At 44.1% G+C, this 25,925-nt stretch overlaps 1 protein-coding gene across 1 annotated transcript in view; it reads right to left on the reverse strand.

Moving 5' to 3' along the window:
• CTNNBIP1 (catenin beta interacting protein 1) overlaps positions 1-19,521 on the reverse strand; it is a 53,838-nt gene extending 34,317 nt beyond the window's left edge. Inside the window, exons 1-2 of the mRNA XM_044667719.1 lie at positions 19,441-19,521; positions 2,322-2,405 (exon numbers count right to left, since the gene is read on the reverse strand). The gene's annotated coding sequence lies outside the window, so the exon portion shown is untranslated. The remainder of the gene's footprint in view (positions 1-2,321; positions 2,406-19,440) is intronic.
• Positions 19,522-25,925: the final 6,404 nt, after the last annotated feature.

The following is a 25,925-nucleotide window of genomic DNA, read 5'->3' on the forward strand; positions in this document are numbered from 1 at the left end:
CCAAAGAGGTCCCAAGGTATGGATAATCAAGGAAGGAAAATTTACCCAACTAATCATAATAAGCCAACTAGCATTTGCTAGGAAGATCACAAAGGCCAATTATATAAAGATAGCCCCAATTCTCCTGCCCCATTTCTACAAGTATCGGATCTCCACCAACAGATATTTCTTTCTGTTCCTACAGTTTACCCACATGTGAGATGAAAAAGGTTACAAATGGAATCAAGGGGGCAGCTGGATGGCTCAGTGGACAGAGAGCCAGGCTTAGAGATGGGAGGTCCTAGGCTCAAATTTGACCTTAGACACTTCCCAGCTGGGTGACCCTGGACAAGTCACTTAACACCCATTGCCTAGCCCTTACCACTCTTCTGCCTTGGAATCAATGTACAGGGGGAAAGGGAAGGAAGAAGGGAGGGAGCCAACATGAATCATATAACTCTGGAAAACTTATGTGGAAATTTATTAAAATAAAATAAAGATAAAAATTAAGGAAAAAAGAAGAAAGGGTAAGAGTGTTTTTTTAAATGGAATCAATCGCTTATTAAGTACTTACCATATATTACAAACAGATAAAAAAAGAATCCTTAATGAGCAGGAAGAGACAACAACACACATATAAATATGTATGTACAAAATAAATACAAAGTAATCGGAGGAAGGTAGGGTACTAGCAACTGAGGGGCGATTGGGAAAGGTTGTATGCCAAAGGTAGCATCGGAGCTAAGTTTTGAAGTAAACAAGGGATTCTAAGAGATGGAGAAGATGGAATACACTTCAGGCATGAGGGACAGTCAGTGCAAAGGCATGGAGAGGGGAAATGAAGGAACAGCAAGAAGGCCACAACTCAGAAAGGGATAATATATGACAAGGCTAGGAAGATGGGCTGGGCCCTGGTTGTGAAAAACTTTAAAAGATAAGGGGACTGACTGTACTTGCTCCCACGGACAATAGAAGCTGCCGAGTTTAATGAGCAGAGAGGGGGTGGCATGGACAGACCTGTCGTTTGCTGCAGTTTAGCAAAATCATCTCAACAGAGGATGGGTTGGAGTGGAAGAAGACTTTATTCACAGAGACCAAGTAGAAGGTTATTATAATAATCCAGGCAGAAGACGGGGGCCTGACCTGGGGCAGGGGCTGTAAGGAGTGGAAAGGAGATGAAAATGGGAAGTGTTACTGAGAAACAAGACTGGGATAAATGGGGTGAAAAAGTTGAGGGGAGAAGGAAGGAAAAAAAGGAAATGGGCATTCATCGGGCATTCATGAGCATTCATCTACGTGCCAGGCCCTGGGCTAAGAGCTTTACCAGTGTTATCTCATTTGATGCTTATAACGCTCTAGAAGGTGTTATCATCCTCATTTTATAGATGAGAAAACTAAGATGGTCAGAGATTACATGACTTGTTTAGGGTCACACAAGCTAGAAGTGTCTGAGGCAAGTGAATTCAGATAATTCTGACTTTTTAAGCCTAGTTCTCTATCCACTGAACCACTTGGCCACCTAGGTGGAAGACATCCATCCATCTACCAATCAAGGATCTGCCTGGAAGGACAGTGGTACTCTTGGCAGAAAACTGGATGTTCAGAAGAGGAGAAGGCAGAGATACAGAGAGGTCTGGTGACTTGACCAGGGACTCCGAGCTAGTTCGGTACAGAGCCAGGGCTGGAGCCCGGGTGCCTTGTCTCCCCCAATCCAGGGCTCCTTCCAGCCACCATCCTGTACCCAGGGTGCTGTGAACTTGATCTCCAGTAAGTAGGCTACTTACTGAGAGTGCTCTGTGCTCATCAAAGGCTAGCTGCTTATTTTCCCTTTGGCTCTTGCCCCAGAAATGTCACCATTTGGAGAAAAAGACTACAAAGTTGACCTTTCTTCTGCAGCCCACTAGTAGTCATGACCAAAAAAGTGCCCCTCATATTAATTTATCTCAATTTACGTACTGGAAGTTCGTTCTTTTTTTCAATCATAATAGGCACACTGACATAAATGAATACATCAATACAGATTGGGTTCTTGGGTATGCAGGGAAACTATTTCAGGCAAAGTCAAACAACAAAGTGATACCTTGGAGAAAATATGCCACCACAACCTAAGAAATCTCTGCAGTTGTCTCAACATGATAGAAAAGATCCCCACCAACAAACTACAGTGTTTACCTTAAAAACCCAACTGAATTGGGATGATATCTTTAAGGAAATAAAAACTGAAGATTAAAGTAAGAAACAAAAATGCAGGAACTTAACTTTGCATGAGTGGAGAAGCCGGGGACCTTGATGTTCCCACCCTCCACAGCTCACTTGTATATCCCAACCTCGAACCCTCTTACCTGCTTTTAGAAATCAGCGTCAACCAGATGGATGCTTAACAGAGATCAGGAGAATCACAGGCTGGGAGAAAAGGAGATGCTGCCCTGTGGGGGAAAACATAGCATGATCACACACAGGGGAAGAAGGCTGGGAAAAAAGTCACCCTCTGCCATCTTCCAATCCCAAGAAAGCTCTGCCCCCCTTCCCTCCCAGTGCCCTCAGGGCCAAGAACAGCTGGAAGGGAAACATCATCCAACCTGGCTCCCCAACAGGTCCAGAAACACCTGAGTTCCTGGCCAGCCCAAAGGCACCAACACCTGGGGGTTGGGGGGAGGAACAATGAAGGAGGCTCTGCTTACTCGGCATTTCCGGCTGAATCAGGTCAGCAGGCCTACTATCACACACCCTCTCCAGAGGTGTAATGACAGAGGCCAGCCCGGGCTGACTCACTCCAGGCCAGCTGACTGACAGCCACCCAGGCTTAGAGAAGGTGCAGCGCCACCCCACACATGCCCGGACCCAAACATGGGTGAACCAGGAGGCTGGGAATCTGGCCTTAATCTCTCTGGGAGTTTACGCATGGTATCCAGGTAATTTTATCCATCCCTGCATCACAGTTTATATGTAAAGCACCTTTGCTGCAAGACTTGCAAAACCTACCAGCCTGGCCAAATTTCTGCCAGCCCATCAAAATTTCTACTTGCTCATAAACACACCCAAACCTAATCAGGATAAAGAAAGTTTTCTAAATGTACCTCCCTTTCCCTCCTTGGTCTGGGGTGGGGGATTATGGGTGTGGAGCATGGCAAACCTCTCCAGATTCAGATGATTTAGGCTGCTTTGGCAGAACAACTTTTCCTCTATTAAATTTTTTGTAACAAGAGAGAACTCTTTGGGATATGGGAAGGGAGAGGGGATAAGATCAAAATTAAGGGGATAAAAGGCCAAAGAGAGCAATCAAGTTTGATAAAATAAGTAACATTTTCTGTCTCTCCTGTATACTCTCTGCCTTCTCTCATCTTTCTAAGGCATCACAGGATGACAGAATCATAGATCTGGAGCTGGAGGAGACCCCAGAAGTCATCAAATCCAATCTTCTCATTTTACAGATGAGGAAACTAAGGCCTTAAGTTCTAAGCTGTGAAGTGACTCAGCCATTTCCATAACTAGCAAAAGCCAGTCAAGATTTGAACCCAGGTCTTCCTGATGCCAAGGCTAGCATCCTATCCATTGTGCCCTTTCTCATACTACATTATCAAGTACAGATTAAAAACCTATGTGCCCTAGAGACAGGAGGTAATAGGTTCAAATCCGGCCTCAGACACTTCCCAGCTGTGTGACCCTGGGCAAGTCACTTGACCCCCATTGCCTACCCTTACCACTCTTCCACCTATAAGTCAATACACAGAAGTTAAGGGTTTAAAATTTAAAAAACAAAAACAAAAACAAAACCTATGTGCCAGGGGCAGCAAGGCAGCACAGTGGCTAGATCACCAGACTTAGAATCAGGAGCACCTGGGATCAAATCTGGCCTCAGACACTTCCAAACTCTGTGGCCCTGGGTGAGTCACTTACCCCCAACTGCCTACCCCTTGCAGCTTTTATGTTTTAAAATCGATACAAAGACAGAAAGCAAGGGTTTAAAAACAAACAAGCCAAACAAACCTATATGCCAGATGCCTTAAATAAGTACAGATGTACAACTTACCAATGTCTACATTCTCTCCTGGGCAATCTGAGGGGAGGGGCAGACCGATAACAAACACATAGAAGGGGACAAGATCAGAGTCCCTGCACCCACTCTATTCTTTACATTATCCTACAGTGTCAGAAAAATGTGATACAGAGGAAGAAAGGCATTTACAGCCAGCCTACCCAACCTTCTAAATGGGAGTCACTGGAATAGGAGCAGGTTTGGAATTCTCACCTGCCATTTTCCCTACTGGGCTCAAGGCACTGTCCTATGGGATAGGCAGCGTTGCTTCTAGAAAAAATGCTGGCTTGGTTCCAAGTCCACTACCAATGGCTAAGTATGCTGCCCCATCCTGAAGAGGTGGAATCTCCTAGGCCTTCCCTAAGATAAACTCCATCTCTCACAGCTCTTTCTTTTCTTCCTTCCTTCCTTCTTTTTTCTTTTTTTTCTTCCTTCCTTCCTTCTTTCCTTTATTTTTCTTTTTCTTTTTATTAAACCCTTACTTTCCACCTTAGAGTCAATATCGTGTTTTACTTCTAAGCCAGAAGAAAGGTAAGAGCTAGGCAATGGGGATTAAGTGACTTGCCCAGGGTCACACAGCTAGGAAGTGTCTGAGGCCAAATTTGAATCTAGGACCTCCCATCTCTGGGCCTGGCTCTCAATCCACTGAATCATCTAGCTGCCCTTGCTCTTTCTTTCTAATACGTTTTCATGCTGCTTAGCCTCTCAATGAGTTCTGGACCCAAAACTGACTGATTATTCACTAGAAGCGTGGAACCCAGCACTTTCAGGACACCGCACCCCCCCCCCCCCATAATAACAGCTAATTGCTCTTTTTACTCCTTTACATGTCAAAGCTCTAAAATCCCAAGAAGCCCTGGAATCTGCACCCCTCCTCCAAAGTCCCTGAATCCTTCAAAAATTAAAAGAGTTGGTCTTTCTCTATTACTGCAGAGCCTTAATTTCTTGGACAAACAACATGACCAATATCCTCTACTGTTTATGTGGCTCAAAACCTACAAACTCAAAAGACATGCTGGCACTAATGGCTGAAGACACAAATGGATCTTTCCATGGTTCTGAAGGCCCTGGCCTCCTTTTTTCCCTGTCTCAATCCCTTAGGCCAGTGATGGGCAAACTTTTTAAAGAGGGGGCCAAAGGAAAGGAAATGCTCATCTGTCAGTCTATTTCTAAGGCAACTCTTTCCAAGTTTCATTGTATTGTATCCTACTCGTTGTATTTGTCAGATTAGGAATACTGTCATGCTGAGGGATAGAACACTTCAGGGGGCTGCATCCCCACAGGTCCCACCCAAATTTAAAGAGAAAGAAGTTGACATGGACCGGGAAAAGCCTTCCAAAATTTGCAGAGAGAGATGGGAATTGAAGGAAAAGTTCTGGGAGATTTTGGCCTCTATTTCCTGTTGACTGGTGATTGAGTATGTGCAGACAAACCTGTTGAAACCAATCTAACTAGTGGTTAGCTCCATTAGACACTAGCCTTTGGTTCATGTTTCCATCTCCTGCAGCATCCAAGTACCCATCCAGGCCATCTCACCATCTGTCTATGGCCCAATGACCTGCTCCTTCCTGCCAGGCCTAGCTCTCCAGCTTGAGATCTTTCTGAATTCAGGTCTCAGTCACTGAGGAAGCCAAACTCATCTGTTCATTCCAAAGGCTCCAACCCAGGGAGATGATTGGAGAACGAGTTTATACGAAGTAGGCCATGTAGCCTCCGTAGAGTACATCCACTGGCCAGCTCTACTTCTTCTCTCAGTCGCTTCTTCCTTCTATGTAAGTGTTTTCTTTTCTTTGAGAACATAAACTCCTTAAGGGCAGAGACTGCACTGTAATCTTGGCATTCCCATTGCTTGGCTTAGAATCTGGAACACAGGGAGCACTTAATGCTTCCTCTCCTCCCCCATTCGTTCTACATAAATTCATTAAAATAATATTTGCTGAATATCTTTTCTGAGCATTTAACATGTTGCTTGACACTAGGAAGGGCATGAGAAAACGTATAATCCCTTGCAATCGAAGAAATTACCATCTTGATGGAGAGGCAGGATGTGACATAATGAAACCATTTTGTATACATCATCTTATATTCTCTACATGCTAAACTGAGTGGCTGGCCTTCTGAAGAGGGAACAAAATGGAAATTTGGGGATTAGGTCTTCTGATCTGAACCCTGAAGGAAAGGAATAAAGTAACAGAAAATAAAGGACAAGGGGTTGCTAGGTAGCTTAATGGATAGAGCCCCAGGCCTAAAGTTAAAAGGACCTGAATTCAAACCTGGTCTCAGATACTTCCTAGCTGTGTGACCCTGGGCAAGTCACAACCCCATTTTGTCCTTTTTGTCTTAAAAGTTATTACTCATTTGTATAAACCAGTGGAATTGCTTGTCAGCTCTGGGAGCAGTGAGGAAAGAGAAAAGGGAAAGAAAATGAATCATGTAAACATGGAAAAATATTCCAAAAAGGTGAATAAAATTTTTAAAAGTTATTACAAAAGGGGCAGCTGGGTAGCTCAGTGTTTTGAGAGCCAGGCCTAGAGATGGGAGGTCCTAGGTTCAAATCTGGCCTCAGACACTTCCCAGCTGTGTGACCTTGGGCAAGTCACTTGACCCCCATTGCCTACCCTTACCACTCTTCCACCAAAGAACTAATACACAGAAGTTAAGGGTTTAAAAATATAAAAAAAAACAAAACAAAAAAAAGTTATTACAAAAACAGAAAGTAAGGATTAAAAAAGAAAGGTCAAGGAAAAAAAGGTTGAAGAAAGGTCAAAGTTGGTCAACAGGTGTCAAAAGCTCTAAAAAGAAGACAAATGAAGGCTGAGGAAAGATTGAGGGATGTGATGAGGGTGCTAAATCTGAAGAAGAGCTCCTGTAGTGAGGCTGCATTGGACTGGGGTGGAATTGGTGCTAAGGAACAGAGGTGGCTCTCTACATATAAGCAGCTTGTCTTGGAGCATCTAGATGCTCTGAGTCAACTCTCCAATCAGCAGGATCCCCACAATGGGGCTACTTCCCCCAGGATTATATCAGTTGATATCAGTCAGTCAGATTTCAGTTGGCCTTAGAAAGGGGTGAAATAGTTGGTACAAAAGATCCCTCTAAAAGTCTGTGGCACATTCTCCCACAGTACATAACAGAATCTAGGGGAAGGTGGGCTTCAGTAAATCAGGTAACTCCCAGTTCCTGAAAGTCTCTTTGCTAGAGTGCCCAGATGTTCCCCTTTGGTACAGGGGAACTACTTGCAGGCTTCTTGGGGAGCCTGGTCTGTCCTTGCCTCCCGATGCAAACACAGCTATCAGAGGAGGTTGCTAGGATGCTGACAGGAAGTCCCAAATCCACCAGGTTTTTTGAAGCTTGCAGTGTTCTCCTCTGACCAAGAGGCATGGGGGGAAGGCACAGTCAAGTTCAAGGATGTCTTTTCCCCTTGCTCTCCTGGCAGTTCTTCCTGAGAGACTTGGCTAGAACTCTTGCTGCTAGTTCACTGCTCTATCCCTTTATATAGGCCCTTAGTCAATCTAAATAGACCTTGTCAGACCAGGGAGGTGTCCAGGCTAAGTTCACACTCAGTGAACAATCAGCTGTGCTTCTACTTCATCAATTTTGTGCCAGACATCTTATCTCTTACTTTAAGTGAACTGGAAGTAATTGTCTAGGGTCCACCCCCCCATACACACCTTTTCCCATGAAAAAGAAAAAAAGAGACAAAGCGTCAGCTAAGGGGCATGGAAGAGCCAAAAGAAGGTCTTTTCAAATAGCTTCCATGTTGATCTGTGTGTACATACACGCACACACAAGTTTTTATTTTGAAAACTCTTACCTTCTATCTTAGAATCAATACTGTGAATTATAATTTTTTGCTTATTTGGGTATATGTTTTGGGATTTGGGTTTTATAAGATTATTCACTTACAAAAATGAACAATATGGAAATATGTTTTACGTGATAATACATGTATAATCCAGAACAAAATAAAGCTTGACTAAAATATTTTTTAAAAAGAAAAAAAAATACTGTGTATTGGTTCCAAGGCAGAAAAGTGGTAAGGAGTAGGCAATGAGGATTAAGTGACTTGCCTGGGGTTACATAGCTAGGAAGTGTCTGAGGTCACATCTGAACCCAAGACCTCCCATCTCTAGGCCTGACTCTCAATCCAATGAGCCACCTAACAACCCCCATAAAATACATTTTTTAACTTCTATTTTTCAGTTCTAAATTCTCTCTTTTCCTCCACCCTCTCCTGGTGGGCCATTAAGAGGGTAAGAAATAAGATACTCATTATACATATGAAGTCATATAAAGCATATTTCCACATTGAAAGAAAAAAAGAAAGAAAAATAAAGTGAAAAAAAAAATTTCAAGTGCAGGCTGCTAATGGGAAGTCCAAAATGCACTGGACCTTTTGAAACTTGCAGTGCTCTCTGACTGTGCACTCAGAGTTGATCAGTTCCCTCTCGTCACGGGTCAGGCCTTTGGAATTGTCATATATTGTTGATCTACATATATTTGAAGGTGATGGGGAAGAACCTGGAAGAAGGGGTCAGGAAGGGAGTAATCAGAAAAGATCCCGTAAGGACACAGGAAAGAATGGCATCTAAGACCCAAATCACTGAGGACTCTGAATGTTAGCCTTGAAAGGACATATGAGAAGACTGGAGAGGTGTCCTCCTTTGGGAATGGGATGAAGAGAGGACAGAGGTAAATGGAGATATCTTGAGGTGAAGGGAAGGTAGACGAGGCAGTTTACAGCTCAGTTTTCTCATCACTATAGATGACTCTGAAGAGAGCTAGGATGTGGCCATGATGGAAAGAGCCCAATGAAGCTTGATGGCAACAGAAAACATTTGAAGTAGCTCCTGTGAGCAGTGGTGCAGGGAGTACAATGGCATGATAAAACCAGACAGTATGAATTTATAGGGAACCAGGACTTCCAAGTGTACATTTTTTGCAAGGTGTATATGGTGTAATGTGGGAGCTAGCTGGATACTTTAGCTTAGTGAGAGATCCAGGATGGCACACAGGGTGGTGTTCATCAAATCACAGCTTGCAAAACAAAACAAAACAACAACAACAAAAAAAAAACCCAACAACATGTTTGGGTTTAATGCAGGGCTTATTCTAGCCGACACGCCCTTCTTGGTATTATAGCCCAAACCCATATGCTTTCTCTGAGGGGTACTGTGCCAATATCCAGCAGTCAATAAACATTTATGAAGCATCTATGTGCCAGGCACTGTCTTAAGTGTGCTGGGGATACCAAGAAAGCCAAAAGGCAGTCCATGTCTTCAAGGAGCTCTCAGTCTAATAGGAAAGGCAACATGCAAACAAATATGGACAAACAAGTCATATACAGGACAAACTGGCAATAATCAACAAAGGAGAGGCATTCGCATCTTATTTTTTGCAAGCTATGATTTGCTGCACTAGCACTAGGGGGGATTGGAAAAGGTTTTTTATAGAATACAGGATTTTAGCAGGGACTTAAAGGAAGGCCAGGGAAGCCAAAAGGTGGAGACGAGGAGGAAGAGAATTCCAGGCATGAAGGACAGCCAGAGAAAATGTCCGGAGTCAGGAGATGGAGTGTCTAGGGAGATGCAGTATCACATCATTAGCCTTCAGTGTAAAGCAAGAATGGAAATAGGATGTGGCTATGTGAAAAGAACACCTGCTTTGATCAAGGACCCTCTTGCTGAGGAATTCATTGCTCCCCCAGAGCCCTCTGAAGCCTCCTCTGCTCACTACCAGGAGGTAATCCAAGAGTCAGCTCCTGCTCTCCCTTAATCCTTCCTGGAAGAGCACTTTCCAAGGAGTAGGCCACCACTCACTGAAATAAAAGCTCTCAAAGTAGGAAGGACCAAGGGAGAAATTGATCCCCTTCCCACACAGATTTTTTTCCCCTTATCCCAGAGGGTATTCAGGCTGAATGATCAGGTCATATAAAGTAGCAAATGAAGTCACTTCAATTCACACACTTCCCTCCTGTTAACAGAACTCAAGTATATATATAGATCTATGCCATATGATCACTGACAACAGGTTTAATTCTATTTCATTAGAGCCTTAGAGAAATATGAGCTAAGAGCACTGGGAACCAGAGTATCTGGAGGAGCAAAGAGGGGGGAGATGAGCTCTGGGTGAGAAGTGACTTGGTTGGGCAAGCAGCTCTTCACCCTGGTGTCCCAGCTAGGTAGAGAGCCACAGAAAGAAGAGTCAGAAAACTGAAGAAAAGTGCAGTGGGAGTGCCCAACAGCCCTGCCTAATTCTTCCCTATCAGTGTCACAGAGACCAGACTGAGGGGGAAGTGTTTCCCCTTTGGAGGATGCTGTGCCCAAAAGAGAGGCAGATTTTGAAAATTAAACAGGTATGGTTGGACCACATTTCTCTATTTTACCTTCTATTCTGCCTTCCCCCACACTTTATAAAAAGACTTCAGAGCCAGAGAATTCAGAGAACAACAAAATGAAACAGAAAATTGAACTTCGGTTCCTGCTGGGATCTCACCCACCGGGTGGGCAGCACCTTAAGAGCTTCAAGGCAACTCTGATACTCTCACAACATCAAAACCAGAAAACCAGAGAGAATGGCCAGACATCCTGCTCTCGGTAATTAAACTTCAATCATCAGTCCTCTCAGGTCTCATGGACAACCCCTTATCCCCACCCCTTTGCCCCCATCCCCATGATAATTCCATATTCCTTATTCACATTAATACAAAGGCTTGATTACACAACATTTGGGATTAAACTGCACTCAGCACCATGCAGCATTTTTATTGGGTTTCCTGTTGATATTTCTTACAAAGAGGTAGTACATATAAGCAATGCAATAGCAGCACCACCTACAAAACTTCTCAGCATATCTGAGGGACTTGACTTGGAGGTACAAAATAAGTCCTGATCCTAATCCATTTCTGGAGTGGAGCTACATAGAACAAGATCATAGGCAGGAGGCTCAACTAAGATGATTTAATTAGGATCATAGAAATTGAATCTAGACCCATGAACTCACTGGTGTCAGGAGGAACTGGGGATGAACTTTGTCAACCATAATAATAAAGATTAGCCCCTTCTCCGCTCTTGCACTCAGAAGTTATGTGACTGGCCCAGGGTCATAAAGTCTGTATATAAATCCAGGTCTTGCCTCTCTCTCTCTCCCTCCCCACTAGGCCAGATTGCCTCTCCTATACAAAACGGATACAAAATAAATACAAAGTCACTTGACAACAAAGTGCTGAGAAAGGATCCTGAAAGGCTTCCTGGAGAGAGAGGACAGCAGCTGGCAGGCCCAGGAATTAAGCATGTTGTTAGCAGCAGAATCCCTCATCTCTAAACGGGGAGATAAGAAGAGTGATGGTGCCTAATCCAAAGGGTTGCAGTCAGAAGCTCCAATGAGATTGTGTCTATAAAGCACTTTGCACATTTTAAATAAAGCAACTTCTAAATGCAGGGGCTATTCCACGGGTGGCTTTGCCCAACACTCCTGGCTGTGGCCAGAGCAAAGCCTAAATCAAAAGGAGTGAGGAGGCAGCCATTACAAAAGGCACCAGGATGGAATGTCCACATCCATTCCAGCACAGGATACTGAACAGGAAGAAAAGGAAAGAATGGTTGTCACTTCCCCCACCTCCATGGAGATTAAGCTGTCTAACATATTTCCTTGGGCTCTCGGGAAGGAAGATCAACCAGGCAACTTCACCCAAGAGCCACAAAGGAAGCATCCTGAATGTAGGATGATCTCGCTTTAGGGATTTTAAAAGGGCAATGGCTTTCAAGGGTGTTCTGTGTGTGTATGAAAGCACATATATGTATACGTGTATATTTTCATATGTATATTTTCAAACAAAGTTTCTGAAGGGTTGAGGATAAGAAGTCACATTCCTAATACTGGAGCCTGGTACATTTGCTAAGAATCTCTACCTCCAAGAAACAATTGCCTTCCAGATCCTGGCTTGGTTCAGAATGAAAACATGGTTCACAGTTTACTCTCTGTCAAGCCCTAAACTGCATGAAGCCCACCTTCTGACAGCTCAGAAAAAAACCTGGCAAGCCAACTGTGCACAATGCAGCACCCCTAAGCAGTAGGACAACCAATAGAGGACAGCCTGCCTGCTTCAGGAGCATCATTATGCCAAGGGTGGCCACTGGCCTCTGGTCTCACCCAAGAGTAATTCAGTGGTTTTGACCCTGCTCACAAGTAGGTGAGCCAGGAGAAAGGGAAAACAAGGCAGCTCTCAACTTCAATGATTTAAAAGGATTTTCCCCTCTGGAACAGCTGAAGCCCTGAAATCTAGCCAAGCTGGATCATGAAACCTGAAGTCAGGAACCAGTGTCTGCTGGAGCTGGCTATATATTTCCCTCTAATTCAATCTGACTTGTGACCTTCAGCCACTGGCAGTCCCCAGGGAGATGGATGATGCAGAATCTATACCACTTGTCTATTTTTAGGTGACTGATAAGGTTTAGATTGCTCATCTCTCCAACATGCTATTCCTTAATGATATAATCTTCTACTTTAATTTCCATTGCTTCTCTTTCTTGGGGTGACATTCACCTAATAACTCCCATCTGGGGTCTGATCATCAGCAGTGGGGTGGTGGTGGGGGAACCCTGTCCCATCCCCATGAGAAGGCTAACTGAGATCCCTTCTTGTACCAAACCATAGTTTACATTTAGAAAACACACATGTTTACAAAGCACTTACCTGACAACCACCTTATGGGGTAGGATCTGATCCCCATTTTATAGCTGAGGAGACTGAGGATCAGGGAATGAAATGTTTTACCCACAACCACACAGGTAATAAGCACTGGGTCCAGAATCTGAACCCAGGCCACTCCTGATTTCAAGCCCCAGGGTCCCTTCAACCATACCACTCTGTTTTCCAATCCAGAAGCTGGGACTCATCTATAGGGTACTGACAGCCCTTGAGTGATATTTTTGTTCTGTTTCTGGTTACTCTGTCTGAAGGCCAAGCCCACCAAGGTCCCTCCAAATCTCAGATCAAGCTGAAATCAACACTAGGCAGGAAAGTCAGACTTAGAACTACTCTCAGGAGAAGGCCCACGATGGGCTTATGACTTATGCTGGGCCTCGGGAATTAGTCTGGGATAGAGATTTTATGCATCTACCCTGCCTGCTAGAGTCATTCTCTGTCCCCCTTAATGCCCCCCAAATCACAATATTAAATCAGAAATATAAAAACAAAAACAGGAAAGGAAAAAGAAAATTCAATGCTATTGACTTATGGGGAGGAGACCATTCAAACTTCCCACATGCTGAACCAATGTGTTTACTTGGGACTGGTGACAGTCACACAGGAGCAAGCCTTGTTTTCTGCTGGGGAAAGATGCACAACTTGGAGCCAGGAGCCAGGAACAGCATGGCTGGCTGCCCAGCCACCCAGCACTGCTGAGGAGCAGCCAATTACAGGCTGTTCTGCATCAGGGCCCCCTCCCCACTTTCTGCCTCTCTTCACTCCCCCCATTGCTTTTCCTCCATTAAAGTTTCCTATAATTAGTTCAAATAAACAAGCTTCCTGCACTGAGTTCATTGCATTCCCCCAAGAATCACAGCAACTGGGAAACCCTCCAGCTTCCTGTTGGGAGGATTAGGTCATTAAATCAATTGGGTCGCCTGCAGAATGAGTGCACAGCCATCAATTCCCTGGTCAAAGATTCAGCTCCAAGCATGCAGTAGGCCATCTTTCTCCCCAAAAGGCACCCCTTTCCTTAAACTTGAAGAACAGAGGTAAGACTACTACCCCAGGATCCTTGCCCTGTAATCCTGCTGTGGATCTCCTTATCAGCAATAATAATGGGGCACTTATAAAGAACGGGTTAACACATACACAGTTCTGCTGAACAGAATGAAGAGTTTCCCAGCAGCAAAAGACAAAGCTGAATATCTTTTCTTTTTCTTTTTAAGGAGAGGAATAAGATTCATTAATATAATCTTCAGAAAAGAGTCCTTTAGGTCTTTGGTATGATTTATTTGTAGAAATACTGAAAGAAAGTGTGGATCACAAACCCTGGGTATGACCACCAACAATAATCATCAACTCTCATCTTTGTCTTCTTCCAGTCCTTTTGCCCTTATTTACCAATGGAGCATGTGGCAATCCATTTGCTGGTCATTCCTTACTCTCCTAACAAGAAAAGCCCATCGTTTTTCTTCCTGTCATTCATCTCTCGGAAGATCTCCTTCAGTTCACTTCTCCGGCACAATTCCTCCCTGGTAAAGAGCCTTAGTTTGTTCCTACCCACTGGATCCCTCTCTTCACTGCCCTCTGAGTGATCCTCAACTTCAATCCTATTAAAAGCAAATTCCTTTTTCTTTTATTTATGAACAGAAACATTTCAATACCGAAAAAACAAAAAAGGTTGCACGTGAACCTGTGAACTTGTTGTGTGGCTTAAGGGAGTAACTGTTATCTTACTAACTTAAACAGTTGCCCTACTTGTATCCTTTTCTCAATTTGGCTTCTATGTATTTTGAAAATGTCTTATTAATATTCTGTTCCCTTTTTTCTCTCTCTCTCACCTCTCAGTAACTCCTCCCCTTCCCTTCAAAACCTGTCATGTCAAATAAGGTCGATCTATTCCACTTATATTCATCAGAGACTCTAGTATTCCATCCCTTGCAACCACACAAAATCATGGAAGACCAATGAGAGCTAGGCCCTTGTTTCAAATAGGCATAAGGGGAAGGGGACCATAAAAAACAGTGCCATTGGATCCTCAGGACAATCCAGCCCACTGTCCTCTCCCAGTTCCATCCTGGACCCAGCTCACTGTCTGTCTATAGTATTTGTGCAAAACGAAGAGGTGTCAAACACTTAGCCAAAACAAATTAAAATATAATTGGGAAGGGGATACTAGGTGGCACAGTAGATTGAGCACCAAGCCTACAACTGGGAAGATCTGGGTTAAAAGTTGGCCTTAGACACGTCCCAGTTGTGTGACCCTGGGCAAGCCACTTAACCCCAATTGCCTAGCCCTTGCCCTTCTGTCTTAAAATTGATCCCATGACAGAAAGTAAAGATTTTACATGTATGTGTGTGTGTACATATATATATTTATATGATTGGAAATATTTAACAAAATAAGCAAGAACACAATATAACACATGGATAATAACTCAAGTCAATTCTGAAGCCTACAGTTATCCTTATGAACAGATGAGTTGAACATCATTACCATTCCACTTGGATTTTTCACCGTGAATAGTTATGTTGAAGTTTTCTGGATGGATACAGAATGGATCTATTTAAGAGATTTAGTAGCTTTATTTAGAAACTAATAAAGATATATATATAGTGCTTTAGGATTTACAAAGCACTTTACAAATAATACCTCATTTGATCCTCACAACAGCCTTAGGAGATAAGTACTATTATTATCCCACTATACAGATGAGGAAACTGAAATAGGCAAAAATAAAGTGACTTGCCCAAGGTCATAGAGCTAGTAAGTATCTGAAGCTGGATTTATACTCAAGTATTCCTGATCGATGCTGCTTGAGTTTCAGACTTCATTTAGCACAGTATAATCCACAAATGGACGCATGTGAAGGGTCCCCCACTAGCTATAGGTAATCCCTTTATGCTGGAAACCCTCCTTGGGAGGATGCAATAAACACTTTTGATAAGCACAGGATTGCTTGAGTTTTAATTTGGCAACGACAGAATCCAAAGGTAAAATAAAGGAATTTCTATTGTCACATCATTCAATGAATTCTATGTGAGTCTGAGTTATGAATGGTAGACACTATGAGGAAAGAGCCTTTAATGTGGCTTTTTGCTCCATTTGAATCAATGCTGATCTCTTAGAGTCAACAAACTCCTCATAATGAGATCTTGCATTCTCTACATCCTTCAGTCAAATGTGTGACTGTTAAGATGCAGTTAGTTATAGAATACTATTTTTTTGCAATTATACCTGTTTGGATCTTATGCCTATACAGGGAACAGAATTTCTACCACTTAAGCCCACTCTTGGCCAGAAGGTGACAGTGGGTTCTTCTTCTTTTTTCGAATAAAACCCTTCCTTTCTGTCTTAGAAGCAATATTGTGTATTGATTCCAAGGCATACAAGCAATGGGGGTTAAGTGACTTGCCCAGGGTCACGCAGCTAAGAAGTATGTGAGGCCAGATTTGGACTCAGGACCTCCTGTCTCTAGGCCTAACTCTCACTCTACTGAAAGACCTAGCTGCCTCTGTCAGTAAGTTCTTAATGTCTAGGACAGTAAAGTCCAAGCTCTGGCGGGTTTTTACCTAGTGGAAAAAATAGAGTGAAGGCCCCATAAAAGCCTGTGTCTATTGTCCTTTATATACACGTGTAAGGATAAACAAAATAAATATGAGGTAATCAGACATAAGGGTGCCACCTGCTAAGGAGATGGAATACCATGTGCATTAGTAGGAGCAGTACCTTCACAGAGAAGTCACAGGGCTTTGGAATCACTCATAGACACAAAGACATACCACAAATTTTCAGGGAGAAAAATACATACATACACTGTATATAAAGAGAGAGAGATGGATATGCATATATACACAGTAACAGTCTGTTATTAGTAGTGTTTGGATAACTGCTTCTACTGTATTACAAGCATAGGCCCTTTCCATTTCTCTTAACACCTCAAAATAAAATAATCCAAAGAGGAAGGAAATCTCAGCCTGAGACATCCTCTTAGTTAGGACTCAGTTTCCTTCCTCCCCAAGCATTTCACAATTTGATACACAAAGTAATCTGAACAAATAGGAAAGTCAGAAGCCCCTGTAAGTTTATACAATTAATTGCACAGTTGAAGCAGGACACCACAATCATGACCCATAGCTCTCAACAGATCACATTGCCCAATCCTTGCTACACTTTTGCTCATACTTGAGAAGAAGGCAAGGAGCCTGACAGCCTAGGACTGAAGGTACAAGAGGATGAGAACACACACACAAGCATCACCAAAATGANGCCTAGGACTGAAGGTACAAGAGGATGAGAACACACACACAAGCATCACCAAAATGAAGGAATATAAAGGGCACACCAAACCCTCGGATGATCAGTGTAGAATTTAATCCACAGTGAAGTCTCCTAAGGAGTTTGGTTAATGCAAATATTTTTCTGGCTAGATAAGGAACTTTTGATTCAAAGGGAGCTAACTAACTACTTTAGGATCCAGACTAGGCAATAAGGCTACCAGTGGTACAAGCTATCCCTCCCTGCAATGGACAATGCAAACACCCAGGATCAGGCACACCCTGATGAACTAGTTCAGAAGCCAAATCCCCATTATCCATCATCGGTAATTATGCTGCCCATTCCCAAAATCATGAAACCATTAGTCACCAAATTAAATGGGAGCTGGAGCCCGAGGCAGGAATTAGCTTGCTGAAGCTCTCAGGTCAAATGACTCCAGTTTTACAGGCTAAAAAAGATTGTCTCACTCACTGAATGAAACCTGGGAGGCTTTTTACAAGTCTGTGTACCAGGGGAGCACACATTGGGCTTGCCTTTCTTACACAAAATCTCAACTGAAAAGAAAAAACAGGAAGTAACTTGGAGAAAAGTGAATATAATTACAATCACAAGTCAGAATCTTTATGTTTAAAGGAACCACAATGGTCACTTAGTCTAACCCCAACCTGAAGTACAAAAAAGTTCATTTAGCTCTAAGGTAAAGTCACCCAAAAACCTATCTCTAGAATTATAACTACAAAATAAATTTTATTTAGGCCATATATTTTTTAGTTATGCAATAAGTTTCTAGAACAATAGCATATGAAAAAGCAGATCTAAGTAATATTACTTGAAAGTGCTCACCATTCGAATCTCACTGGTAAACAAACAGTTCTCAACTGGTACTGAATAGCAACGTCAGCCCCACAGTAAATGTGCTCTTCCCCAAATGGCCCTTCTGAGCAGGCACCAAGGTCAAACAGGAAACCTAGACTAAGCATACACCAGATATTGGCCAGTTCTTTGGAAAAGGTAAAGTAGAAGGATGGGTTTACAATAAAAGAGGCCAATGAAAGATGGACCCCCAAGAAGGAACTCACTGAGCTAAGAGCAAATGCAAAGCAGGGGATTATCGAAGATAAAGACAAAAGGGAGGAACAGAGGAAGCCCCTCAGCAAGGGCAGTCCAGATAAACTCTGGTAGCCCTGCCTTCCTATGAACTTAGAGGGCTCATCACCAGCACCACAGCCTATAGGCCTGAGAAATTGAGCTGCTTGCCCAGGAATGAGGAAAGCTGTGCAGAGTTGGGAAGAATAGGCCCAGTGGTTGCCTCTTTTCCTGGTTGTAGCAGCAGAGTTCAGGTAGAGAAGGAAAATCAGCTCAGAATTCTACCTGCCTGCCATCTGGTTCAAGTTGGATTCTGCTCCAGTGAGCCCTAGAAGGACATTACCATACAACAAAAGTACTCAGAGACACAAACCCACTGATTCTGGCACCAAAGTATCATGGGATCAGAAGATCATAGATTTCATGCCAGAAGAAATCAGTGCTTTCATTTTACAGAAGAAGAAACTGAGGCCCAGAGCAGTCCAAAGTCACATGGGAAGGCAGTAAGTGGCAGAGGCAAGTTCTGAACTTGGGTCCTCTGATTCCAGGGTTCTTCTCATGGTACCAAGCTACTTCCATTGGATGTATAGAGCTCCTTGAAGGAAGAGACTAAGTTTTTGCTTTTTTTGTGTGTCTCCGGCACTTAGCACACTCCCTAGCACAGAGCAGGTGTTCAATAAATGTTTATTGACTTGAATTGTCAAAAACTCAAGGTACTTTCTTTGGCCTAAAAAAAAAAAATTGAAACAGGTCTTGGAAAGCCTCTTCTCTTTCTTAGGCAATGTACTAATTTTAAACTGGGTCACACTCTCTCTTGCACCAAATGCTCATGTAGACAAAAGGTAATCAGTTCTCCCCTGCAGTCCTTAGGACTCTCTCTTCTTCTGTGGTTCCCTTGCAAGCACACTCTTAAGCTCCCTCTAAATTCCTGCTTGAAGATGGAAGCTTAGTAGCCCTCCATGAAGCAATCCATTTGGGGGGCGGGGTGCAAGGAAGACACCCAGAGGCCATGCCACCCTGGCTATATGTTCCTCTTGGGCAGACTGTGGGTGGAAAGCTCATCCAGTCCTTTGCCTGATCCACCTGAGCCCAGGCTAGAAGTTGAAAGGAAGAACACTGTGTACCCTCTCACAGAACTGCCCTGCCTCCTTCAAGAGACAAGGGATCTGGTACTGGGTAAGCCTAGGGAAAAACCTTCTTCTGATCCTATTCTGCCCCTCCACTCACTGCCTTCTCTCTCACTGTGTGCTACCACACACTCATCTGCTCACACCTGGGGGCTCAGGTACACAGATTCCCAAACTCACAATTATGAAGGAAGCTAATGAATCCCACTAGAGAGCTCAAGGACCCCCGGCCCTCAGCCTACCTGCTTCCGTGTGCCTTCTGTCCTCAATTGGCAGAGAGAGAACTGACCCACCAGGAAGAGGAGGACTTGGCAGTGATGAGAGAATCCTGGAGGAAAGAGGTCTAGTGGTGGTTACATAATAAATGTACAAGATTGCATCTGATCAACAGCCCTTAAGAAAATCTTGGAAAAAAAGATTAAATGAGAAAAAGAGAAAGCCTGAAACTATGTCTGACCTTCGTACAAGTTGAAATTCTAAGGTCCTAAACAAAATTTAAGAAAAGGGAGCCTTATTCCACCAACAATTTCCCAACATTTATTTTACCCTCATCACCATGGTCATTCGCTCTTCACCAAACAGAGGTGCACTCAGGAATCAGCTAATAAAAGTGAGCTCTCTTTTAAATGATAACTGCCAAGGTGCGGAATGTGTCTAATTATCATTAAACAAAGTATATCTTTGTTAGGCATATAGCTGAATTCCATTCAATAAATACTGGTTAAGAACCTATGTACCATAAGAGTTCTCTACCCTCAAGAAGCCTACAATCTTTTAACTTAAGGAATTCACCTAGCTGAAGCTAAACCTATTAACTCTTCACTTGTACTCTTGTTACTCCAAAAAAAACCCTCTTTTCCTGGGCTCTTCTTCCTGAACACTTCAGGGGAATACTTGGTAGAGCTGAAACCTGTAATGCTGATCATTCCTTTCTACCCAAGAGGTGGAGGCAGGGTTCAAATCCTGCCTTCAAAGCTTATTACCTACATGTGGATTCTGGCCATGGCTGTGCTAGCTCATGTTATCATTAATAATAATCCCTTGAGGCAGTGTAAAATAATGGTCTAGGAATTGGGAATACTCAGATTCGAATCCTGGTCCTGCCACACTACTTACCTTGTAACCTTGAGCAACTCACTGAGGCTCTGGGGGACTCAGTTTTCCCATCTGTAAATAAGGAGGTTGGACTAGAAGGCCTCTAGCTCCAATCCAGTGATCCTAGGATCCTGGCCAAAATACTGGTCTTCCTTCACAAACTGTTCTATTTTATAGATGAAAAAATTTGGACATTAAGATCAGAGAGAGGATCCCCTGACTAGACTGTGAGCTCCTTAAAGCCTGTGGGGGCTTACAGCTGTATCTCCTATCTTTTTTGTCTCCTAATATATGAGCAGGTAGCTTCCTCAGGCATGTCACTGCTAGAATGGACCTTAAGAAACCATCTGGTCCAATCTTCTTCCTCTACAGATAAGGAAACGAATACCAAATAGCTTAAGTGACTTGCCCAAGATCAGTTAGTGGCAGGACAAGAATTAGAAACCAGGACTCAGATGTTTGCTCCTGATGATGGTGAGATAGCCCACCCAGGGCTAGAAGCCAGAACCTCTGGCAGTCAACTAACTAGTCGTCTACTGGTCCTCCTTAAATATTACAAAACTGGAAATCCATGCTCAGGGAAGGAAGAAAAACAGCCCAGAGGAAGACTTACGTGAACTCACATAGGGCAAAGAAAGAACACACAGAATCATTACAGGAATGCAAATGAACCCAGCACTAAAAACATCAGAATTCTGACTACAATGTTTCATCTCATTTCCAGAGAACAGGTAAGGAACCAGGTTTTCCCCCTTTCTGAAAAAAGGTGATAAACTATGGGTGTGGATTATTGCAAATGGGGCCCAATGGAGTATAAGCTTACTTCCTTACTTATTATTCTTTGCTATTAGAGAAGGATCTAAAGGTAAGAAGGGAGGATTGTAGGGGAGTGACAGTGATACGAAGCACATAAAAAAGAAAAGAAAAGGAAAACACCCAGGACTCTTGCTCCTAGAAATTGTTTAGAAGGTGAAAACTAATTAGGATCATCTACTCCCTCCAACTCCACCCACGCTAGGGCCTCACTCCTAATTCTTCTTAGGGATTGTCCTTTTCCCTCAGTGATGATTATGCCATCAGAGCACAATAAATTATTAATAACAATATATAATAACACTTGCTCCTCACCCTCCCTTACCATAAGGAGAGTTCAAAAGCAGTGGAGCTCAAACAACATGATGCCCCTGGGAGTTATGAAAGTAAAAAGGCTTATTATCCAAGTGTTTGGAAGAAGGAAAGTGAGGGTAAGGCCAAGAAAGGTTAAAAGTCCAAGATGAGACAAATGAAGACAAGACCAAAACAAATAAACAAACCAATCAACCCAGAGTATCTGATCCATAGCAAAATCCAGACAACACTAGCTAGCTCCATCCCCATCCATCTCATTTCAGGCTAAGATGTATTTCAGATGCTATCAATCAAATGTCCAACATGCTGAAAGTGACTTTGGCAATACAGTTCTGGAGTCAAGAGAACTGGGTTCAAATCCTCATTCCTCTCCATAAAATGAGGGAGTGGAACTACTTGACCTCAAAGTTCCCTTCCAGCTTTAAATCAATGATCCTCCAAGATCCTCTAGGAAAAGTCAACTTTGATCACTCACCTCTAACTCACTAACTCACCAGACCCTCCAAAGTTTAGAGAGTTGTTACCATAAAGACACAAACTCATTAGCAATTCAAAGCCTAACTTCTCAGCATCATAATCTGGTCCAAGAAACCACTTTAAATGGTGGTCAAAGTTGGATTCCTAGGAAGCTGAGCCTCTGGACGGGAAATGCCATCTCCAGAGTGCTGGACTATTCTCCATCTCTAGTCACTCCTGACCAAAGAAAGAAAACACTTCTTCATGACAACTGCACTCCTGATGAGGTGATCAAACAGGAAGCTCTCAGGGGTGACAACCACCTGACTCTTCAGAGGACTGCTGACACTTACTGATACTTCTCCTCCTTCTCTCTGACCCAACTCTCTCCCTAAAAAGTAAAGAAATCAGGATCAGCAGCAAAATTGTAAGAGCAAGGAAGGGAGCGTCAGAGAAATGTGAGGAGGGCAAGTGTCTGTACTGTCATTCAGGGACAAGCAAAGAAGAAGAAATGGCTGATCCAAGTTTTTCACTAGCCTCCGTGTGGGATGGCCAAACATCACTGCAGGGCAAAGCAAGATGAAAGTTAGCAATGTGGAGAAAAGCAAACCACATCGATTCCAGACTCCAAATACATCCTTTCATTGGCCTGACCCCAGAAACCTGGCTAAGAGCTCCCACATCTCTGGGCCCCAAGAGCCCAAGAGAGAGCTCATTTGCCAATGAGTCGTGATTAGCTTAAGTGGGGAACAGAAAAGCCCCTGATCACTTGGGGGCCTTGAGTGGCTTTCTTGGGGCATTGGTGGCCCATTCTACCTCCTCTTTTAATTGCTCTTAATTGAACCTTATTCATCTTGTGAGTGAAATAGATAGAGAGGAGGTGGTTTTATTTATTCTTTCAGATTCACACTAGGTAACAATTCATCCCCACTCAAACTTTTCCACCCACCATCTTGTGACCTGATCAGGAGAGCTTTAGAATTTCCTACCTCACTTGGTCCAGCACCATTCTCAAACTAAACAAGCAGCAACTGTCCACTGCCAGATGAGCCCAAGAGAAGTGCCCTGGTTTCTACTATCCTCTAACTCAAGTCCTATAAGTGAAGGGGGTCTGGAAAAGACATCATCACAGGATACACAAGCTCTGATCATACCTGAAATGTGTTTAAAATACTGGAGGAATTGTAGTGTAGAGGACAGAGTGCCAAAGTCAAGTCAAAGAGAGATGGATTCAAATTCTGATGCTAATTGGCTGTGTGGCTCTGAGCTTACTTATACTCTCTCTGAGTCTCAGAGTCCTCATTTGTCTTCTAAGGTCTCTTCCAGTTCTAAATCAACTCTCCTATGTTTCTAGGACCACAAGTTTCACCAAAACTACTTAAAACTTATCTGAGACAAAAAGGAAGGTACAATGACTAGTACCTCCAAAGCCTCCTTCTTTCCTCAGGCTCTCTTCCCCACAGGGTGTCTTCCATGACTGTTTCTTCCTGCTCCAATAAACTAATAACCCCTCCTTCCCACAGCATGTGGAATATGGACACAGAGCACTTGGGCATGAATTCTGGCTCTGGCATAGACTCCCTGAATGACCCCAGGCAAGTGAGTTCAACCCTCCAGGGCTGGTTTTCACATATAAAATGAGGGGTTTGGCAGAGATGATCTCTAAAGCCCCTTCCCATTCTAGAGCCTCTGGGCTAGACACACAAAGAACAATCTGCACCATTCATGACCAGGAACCTCAGAGCTGGAAGAGACTCCAGAGGTCTTTCATTCCAATCCATACCTGAGCAAGAATCCCATTTGTAATATCCCCGAAAAAGAGGTCATTCATCTTGAGCTGGAAGATCTCCAGGGACAGGGAACTCTGTGTTACTTGAAGCAATGAGTTCTACTTTAGGATATCTCTAATTGTTGAAAAGTTTTTTCTGACATCAAGGTGAAATCTACTTCTCTCTGATTCCTCCTCAAAACCCCCCCTCCCCCAATTGCTGCCACTGGGCCCAAGTAGAACAGAGCTTTAGAACTTCCATTTCAGGCATAAAAATCACAGATTTAGAGCTGAAAGGGCCTTCAGAGGTCATCAGCCCACCCCTTTTGTTTTTCACAGGAGGAAACTGAGGCCCGGGAATATTGAAGTGACTTGTGCAAGGTCACACAGGCTGTATTTTAGTCCAGGTCCTCTTGACTCCAGAATCAGTACTCTTCCCTGTACCATCCTGCCTGCCTCATTCATTAAGAGCCAACTACGTGCAGAGTGCTATACTGGGGCCTAGGGGAACTACCAAGTTTAGAGCAGGCCCCATGCTAATGCCTGCTCTGCGTCGGGCATGGCTGATTTCATTGGCCACTTTCCAGTCCAAGAGGTCGATATCACTTAGGCCTTAAATGCCAGGCGCTGGAGCCTGGGGTAGAAAGCTAACAAAGGCAAGCCGGGCCTGACCCAGCAGCCCCAGGCCCCCCCAGGATGTGCTCTTTCTGTACCTCAATTTCTCCCCTGGTAGACTCCAGGCACACTCCCTATTCCTGCCTCAGGAGGGACACCAGCTAAATAATTAACACTCAGAAGGCAGTAGGAACTTCAGATGGGAGGTGCTGCCTCCTGGCTCAGGGCTAATAATGCTTCTCATTTGCTGCCAGGGAGGGGAGTCCCCGGACTGCCCGCCCGAGAGCCAAGTTGGCAGCCCCAAAGCAGGCATTGCTCAGACAAGTTCGGTCTAGGCTAGACAGGGAAAAGCGGAGGGAAGGAAGCAGGGCCCAATGCAGCTCTGGCTCCCAGGCCTACACTAGGTGCAAGGAGGGAGACAGTGAGAAGCTTGGGGGGGGGGGGCACTGAAGTGGTGAATGTTGCTGTCACCTCTAGCCAGGCAGGAGAGAAGCCAGCTTTAAATGGGCCCCTCCTCCAGAAGGCTGAAGTCAGAATGATAGAAGAGATTCAGGAAGGGCTTTTCAAAAAACCAACAGGGCTCTGGAACTTGGGCCAGTGGTGGGGAGGGGGTAGGAAAGGGAAGGGGTGAGAAAGCAGGAAGATAGGCAGAAGGCAAGGAGGTGAACCAGGGTTATTTTTAGGAGTTATAAAGAGTTTGGGGAGGGGAGAAAGGGTGGCAGAAGGACCAGGTGCAAGTGAACAGAGAAGGGTGTCAAGAGAGCAGTGAGCCTAGACGCTGTAGTGGGGGGGGGGGGGGGAAGGGGTCAGAGAGTATTGGTGGGAGAGGAGAGTGCTGTCAGAAATAGCCACTCTGGGGCTCTGTGTGACCTGGCTGGGCCACAGAGATGGCCACTGCAAGAATAATCACAGTGGGGTAACCAAGCCCTCAAGGGAGCCCCCAGGGCTGAATGGGGGAAGTGTGAGGAACTCAGCAACAGACTCTGTAGGCTGGATGCCCTGTCTATAGGCATGGGGAGGAGAGGGTAATATGGAGACAAGTGGGTCCTAGCCAGGTCCAGGATCAGCAGGGTGAACAGAGAGTGCTAAGGGTGGGGGAGGGCAGGGTTAGAACAGAAGACTCAGTGGAGAAGTCAGGACTGACCTATGCTAACGGGAGAAGCTGGGGGCCCAATCTATCTGGGACATAACCAAGGTAGGGCAGTTATGTGTGCTAGGAGAAGAGATGATACATGAGGATCAAGGGAAGCTGGAGGCCTGGTCCACAGTCCTGCCAGACAGTGAGGTGGGGAGAGAAGTCTGCCCAGGCCAGACCCAAGGTGTCTATCTATGTATGTTATGTGGGGGTGGGAGAAGGCACAGAGAGACTTCTGCTGGGGGATGAGGTCAAAAGAGAGTCCCAGTTGTAAGAAAAGGAAATGTAGGGGACAAGACTGTCTGGACCCCTAAGGATGTGTGTAGGTATTGGGCTGGGATGCAGAGGATGCAGGGAGAGGAAGAGGGACAATGAGGGGACAGGGGGACAGATCTGCTAAGTGGGAGAGAATGGAAGTGTGTATGTTTCTCAAAGAGCAGATTCTGGGATTTGGGGGCTATTGGGGCAGACAGAGATTCAGAAAGATGAGAGGGTCTAGAGGCCTCAGCTGCAGATATAGTGAAATGGGA

Source organism: Gracilinanus agilis, chromosome 3, assembly GCF_016433145.1.
Source record: "Gracilinanus agilis isolate LMUSP501 chromosome 3, AgileGrace, whole genome shotgun sequence".
NCBI classification, from domain to species: domain Eukaryota; kingdom Metazoa; phylum Chordata; class Mammalia; order Didelphimorphia; family Didelphidae; genus Gracilinanus; species Gracilinanus agilis.